The following is a 6458-nucleotide window of genomic DNA, read 5'->3' on the forward strand; positions in this document are numbered from 1 at the left end:
GAGTGAAGTAAGCCAGGCAGAGAAGGACAGAAACCATATGTTTGCACTCATAGGTCTAGCAGGAAAACAAGAGAGACCTAATGGAGAACCAGGGGGAACGGAGGAGGGAGAGAGAGTTGGGGAGAGAGAGGGATGCAGAACTTGAGAGACTATTGAAAGCTGAGAATGAACTGAGGGTTGGGGGGGAGGGGGGAGGGGGAAGACAGGTGGTGGTGATGGTGGAGGGCACTTGAGGGGAAGAGCACTGGGTGTTGTATGGAAAACAATTTGACAATAAAATATTATGGGGGGGAAAAAAAGAACCGGAGAGAGAGAAAGAAACAGTACATACTCTGAAAACTATAGAACACTTAGGAAAAAAATTGAAGAGGACACAAAGAAATGGAAAAGTATCCAATGCTCATGGATTGGAAGAACAAACACTGGTAAAATACTACCAAAAAAAATCTACACATTTAATGTAACCTCTATCCAAATACCAACAACATTTTTCATAGGGCTAAAACAAAAAGTTCTAAAATTTCTATGGAATCACAGACTCTGAATAGCAAAAGCAATCCTGAAAAAGAAAAATAAAGCTGGAGGTATCCCGATTCCGGATTTCAAGCTCTACTGCAAAACTGTAGTCATCAATGCAGTATGGTACTGGCACAAAACAGACATATAGATCAATGGAACAGAATAGAAAACCTAGAAATGAACCCACAACTATGCTTTCAACTATTCTTAGACAAAGCTGGAGAAAATATCCAATGGAAAAAAAAGACCGTCTCTTCAACAAAGGGTGTTGGGAAAACTGGACGGCAACATGCAGAAGAATGAAACTTCTTACACTATATACAAAAATAAATTCAAAATGGATGAAAGACCTCAATGGGTTTCCTACCATCAATATCCTAGAGCAGAACATAGGCAGTAACGTCCTTGACCACAACCGTAGCAACTTCTTGCTAGACACATTGCTGGAGATACAAAACCAAATGTGAACTATTGGGACTTCATCAAGATGAAAAGGTTTTGCACAGCAAAGAAAACAATCAACAAAACTAAAAGGCAGCCTACTGAATGCGATAATAAATTTACAAATGACATAGCTGATAAAGGGTTAGTACTCAAAATCTGTAAAGAACTTATCAAATGCAACACCCAAAACACAAACAACCCAGGTAAGAAATGGACAGAAGACATGAATAGAGCTTTTTCCAAAGAAGACACACAGATGGCTAACAGACACGTGATGCTCACTATCATTCATCATCAGGGAAATACAAATCAAAACCATGATAAGATAGCACCTCACACCTGTCAGAATGACTAAAATTAACCAGATACAATGGTGTTGGTGAGGATGTGGAGAAAGGGGTACCCTCTTGCACTGTTGGTAGCAATGCAAACTAGTGCAGCCACTCTGGATTACATTAGGGAGGTTCCTCAAGAAACTAAATACAGAACTCCCCTATGATCCAACAATTGCTCTATTAGTTATTTACCCAAAGGATACAAAAATCCAGAATGGAAGGGTTACATGCGCCCCAATGTTTATAGCCGCATAATCAACAACAACCAAAGTGTGGCAAGAGCCCAAATGTCCATCAGCTCATGAATGGATACAGAAGATGTGGTATATATATGTATGTGTGTGTGTGTGTGTGTGTGTGTGTGTGTGTGTGTGTGTGTATAATGGAATATTACTCAGCCATCAAAAGAATGAAATCTTGCCATTTCCAATGCTGTAGATGGAGCAAGAATGTATAATTATGCTAAGCGAAATAAGTCAGTCAGAGAAAGACAACCACCATGTGATTTCACTCATATGTAGAATTTATGAAACAGAACAGAACATATGGGAAGGAGGGAAAGGTGTCTGAAACCACAAGAGTCTCTTGACTATAGAGGACAAACTGAGGGTTGCTGGAGGGATGTGAGTGGGACATGGGCTAGATGGGTATAGGGATTAAGGAGTGCACTTGTGATGAGCACTGGGTGTTGTATGTAAGGGATAAATTCTACTCCTGAAACCAGTATTCCACAGTATGCTGACCATCTAAGATTTAAATTAGAAAAAAGCAAAGACAATTCTCTGGATGGGACCCGAGAATGACAGCTGTGGGGCAGGCCCAGAGGATCACTATACAAAATGGGGCAAGATGGCTGCAGGCGTCACTGGATGGAGACCATACAACAGATGGGATCCTCCATGTGTTAGCCAGCTAAAGAGGTAGAGTTTGGGGCTGAGTTAGTAATAGGGGCTTGGGAAAACATGTAAATACAAATATAAAACAATAACTCTAAGACTAAATAAAAATAGCATCAAAAAGCATAACCATAACTGATTACACGGTGTAGCTGTAAACAAAATGACAGTCATAACATTATCAACTCTGAATATGGTCTGAACTGAAAAGATGACATAATCGTACTGACAGGATGTAGGGAGAGAAGGGTATTGAAGTGTGGAGGTCAAGGTCATTATCTCCAGAAAGAGACAGCATTTAAAAGGGGGAGGGGGAGGTGTGTAAGCATAAGCATGTCGTTTACAAATTATATAAATAATCCTGAATGAAAAAGTCAAAGAGACAAGAGGATGCCTAGAGAGCAGTAAAGGGGAAGAGGTCTCTGACTTTCTTGTTGTGTCTTATGAAACTATGACTTTCAAAATTACACATGCCCCACGTTGGGCCCTGTGCTGACAGGCTCAGAGCCTGGAGCCTGCTTCACATCCTGTCTCTCTCTCTCTCTCTCTCTGCCCTTCCCCTGCCCTTCCCACATGCACACACTCTCTCTCAAAAATAAAAACGCTTAAAATTTTTTAATAAAAAAATAAAATGATTAATTTTAATTATAGGAATTCCATCTTAATTTTAAAAATTAATCAAAAGAAGAAGTTGAAATAAAAACTTTCTCAGACATAAAAACTGAAAAAAATTATTAGAAGTAGAACTGCAGTGTGAGAAATGCTAAAGAAAGTCTTTAGGCAGGAGGAACATGATACCAATTGGAAATGACTATACACAGAGCAAAAAGAACACTGCAAGTGGTAACCACAAGGGTAAATATATAAGATACTTTAAATTTCAATCTCTCTAAAAGAAGAATAAAATTGAAATACTAATATTAAATGATTTCAAGGCTTATTATACAGTCACAGTAAGCAACACAGTGTGGAACCAGCATAAAGACAGATTCATGGAAGAAGGGGTCTGGAAATAGACCCACATATATATGGACAACAAAGACGCAGAGTGGAGAAAGTGTAAGTTTTTTTCAACAAAGAGAACTGGAACAATTGGATATCCACATGGGAAAGAAACAAACTTTATTTCATATTTGATGCCATTTACAGAAATGTATTAAAAATGTGTCACAGATCTAAATGTAAAACCCAAAACTCTGCAGAAATAAATGAAGACTGCCCAAATGGAAATAATGAGAGGCTATTTATTCAGAGCGCACTGTGACATGGGAGACAGCCACTTGTGATGGCAGAGACTCAAAGGCAGGCAGGGGGATGGGGAGGCTTTATAGTGACGGGGAGGGCTCGGGTAAGCCCTGATCTTCTAGGGAAGCTGTAAGTGAGCTTCCTAGAAATGGCACATCTTATGGGACTGGTTTGAAAGCCTATTTAGCTTTCTTTGGTTCATTCTGAGTTAGAAGTGGGGGCAATCATCAGGGAATCTGGGAGTTGTCAACCAAGTCCTGGCCACTTTTGCTGCTAGGGCTGTGGTTTGGCTTCTGGGGGTGATTGTTCCAGCATTGTGGGTCAAGAGTTCTGGTTTATATATGGTCTGGCCAGTGTCCATTCGTATATTCAGTCTCTCGACCTCAAAACCTCTGGAGGAAAAAGTCAAGGAAAATGTTTTTACTTTGTGTTTGGCAAACATTTTTTTAAGCGATGTCACTAAATGTACAATGCATAAAAGAAAAAATTAATATGTTGAACTTCAAGAACATCGTTTTGAAAGATTCATGTTAAGAAAATGAAAATACAAGCACCTGACCAGAAGAAAATATCTGCAAATGATATATCTGATCATGTGTAGCTAGATTAGATATAGAACTCTTGAAAGGCAATAATAAGAAAACAACCCGATTTAAAAATGGAGAATGGATGCAACAACATGGATGGAACTGCAGGGCATATGCGAAGTGAAATAAGTCCGTCAGAAAGACAGATATCGTAAGTTTTCACTCATATGTGGAACTTGAGAAGTTTAACGGAGAGCCATGGGGGAGGGGAAGGGGAAAAATAATTTCAAACGGAGGGAAGGAAATCCCATAACAGACCCTTAATTACAGAGAATAAAGAGGGTTGATGGGGGTGGTGAAGGAGAGGGGAAAATGGATGACGGGCTTTGAGGGGGGTACTAGTTGGGATAAGCACTGGGTGTTGTATGTAAGCAATGATCTTGGGGATCTACCCTGGAAGACAAGAGCACATTGCATACAATGTGTGTTAGCTAACTTGACAATAAATTATATTTACAAACTTTTTAAAATGGATACTGGAGTACCTGGGTAGCTCAGTTGGTTAAGCGGCCAACTTTGATATCAGCTCAGGTCATGATCTCATGGCTCCTGAGTTCAAGACCTGTATTAGGCTCTGCACTAACATCATGAATTCTCTCTCTCCACCCCGCCCACTCTCTGCCCCTCCACTGCTTGCACGGGTGCCCTCTCTCTCTCTCTCTCAAAATAAATTTAAAAAAACATTAAAAAAATAGTTTGGTGTGAATCCAAACAGATTTTTCTATGGCATTGTTCTCTTTGTGATAAACAGTTCTATTCAAGTCAAACCAGAACTAACTCGCCTTTGCTTTCACGTGTTTAAATAGTGAATTTCTATTAAGCTAGGGAAAGCAGGCATTAAGATATGAGAACTTTCTAATTTCATTTTCTAGGAAACCGAAATCTAAAAGAAAGAACACATCTAGCCTAGTTCCCCAAGAAAGCAACTTGAAAAAGGCGGGCACATTCTAGTTTCGTTTTTCAAAGAAACCAAAACTGGGCGTTCCTCCTGAACTTGTTTTGTCGTGAGGCTCAGGCTTGCTGCCCATTTCTTGGCTCCCACGGTCACTATGGGCCTTGTCAAGATGCAGACCCCAGAACAGGCAGGTGTCCAGGAGCTTTCTCATCAACACCCTGACCCAGACTCAACACCCTTTAATGACCTACGTAAGTACAGCCTGCCTGGTGAGACCCAGGCCATGCCTGTTCCACAGAGACAATGGTCTCAAATAAGGGCCACAAAATTCTAAGATGCATGTCCACTCTGTGGCTACTGACTCTTCCAGATATATCCACTTTAGGCAAGAGAGGCTGAGGTGGACATGTTATGGCCACTCTTTCTTGAGTGAGGGAAACAGACAGTAGGGAAGAACCGGGACTCACCTTCCAGCTGAGGCCACAGGTACAGGATGCAAGATTCCAGCGCAGACAATCCCGCAGAGGTCTGAGACAGAAGGTGGTGTAGAGGACAGACTGACTGAGGAGACTGATCAGAGATCTGGGGAACAGGCTTTCAGAGCTGACCTGGGGGGGCGGAGCCAGTGTTTTGGCGGGAAGGGCTGGGTTATGCAACTGCTTAATCTCTCTGGAAATGGTTTCCTTTTTGATCCTGATGTATATACACTGTTTCACTTTCAGAAGAAACTTAAACCATACTGAGCTGGGAGACTCTGACCAGGTGGATTTTTTCCAGGTTATTTTTGCAAGTGTGTCACATATACATTTGGCTATTTTGTTCGCCCATTAATTAAACACCCTGGAAAGTGAATTTGCCAGACTTTAACAAGTTCCTTCTTCAACTCCTTTTGAAGATGGAGCACAATGAATATATAATTGTGAGTAATTCAGTAGGTAGACCGTTGAGAAATATTTCCTCTGTCACCGGAAAACAGTCATCTGTAATGATAGATTGCTTTTCACTAGAGACAGGCTACACTTACACGTATTCTGGATATTTTCTCTGGACATCAATTGACTCACTCATTTTCAAAACACAAATATGCTTTTATTACTCCAGCCATCAACCTAAGATATGTTTAGACCCAAAGTGAAGGAACTGTTTCAGTATGTATGTGAACAACAAACCGCTGGAGACCGTAACTAGAGCATTGAGGTGGGGAGAGAAAAATCAGAGGTCATCCCGTCCTGCTTGCAATTCTAAGCAGACCAGAACTTTTTTTTTCAATTTTTAAAAAACTGGCTCCATCAGGTAAATGTCTGACTTTGGCTCAGGTCATGATCTCACAGTTCCTGAGTTCAAGCCCTGAGTCAGGCTCTGTGCTGACACCTCAGAGCCTGGAGCCTGTTACATGCTTGCTCTCTCACTCTATCTCTCTGACTCTCTCCTCCCCAAAATTTTTTTAATGCTTCTTTATTTGCGGCGGAGAGGAAGAGGATGAGCAGCGGAGTGGCAGAGAGAAAGAGAAACACAGGATGTAAAGCAGGCTCAGAAC

At 41.0% G+C, this 6458-nt stretch overlaps 1 protein-coding gene across 1 annotated transcript in view; it reads right to left on the minus strand.

Moving 5' to 3' along the window:
• The window catches only part of LOC115281794 (schlafen family member 5-like), a 16578-nt gene extending 11050 nt beyond the window's left edge, over positions 1-5528 (minus strand). The window contains exon 1 of the mRNA XM_029927328.1: positions 5389-5528. The gene's annotated coding sequence lies outside the window, so the exon portion shown is untranslated. The remainder of the gene's footprint in view (positions 1-5388) is intronic.
• Positions 5529-6458: the final 930 nt, after the last annotated feature.

The sequence above is a fragment of the Suricata suricatta genome, chromosome 17, assembly GCF_006229205.1.
Source record: "Suricata suricatta isolate VVHF042 chromosome 17, meerkat_22Aug2017_6uvM2_HiC, whole genome shotgun sequence".
In the NCBI taxonomy this organism is placed as follows: Eukaryota; Metazoa; Chordata; class Mammalia; order Carnivora; family Herpestidae; genus Suricata; species Suricata suricatta.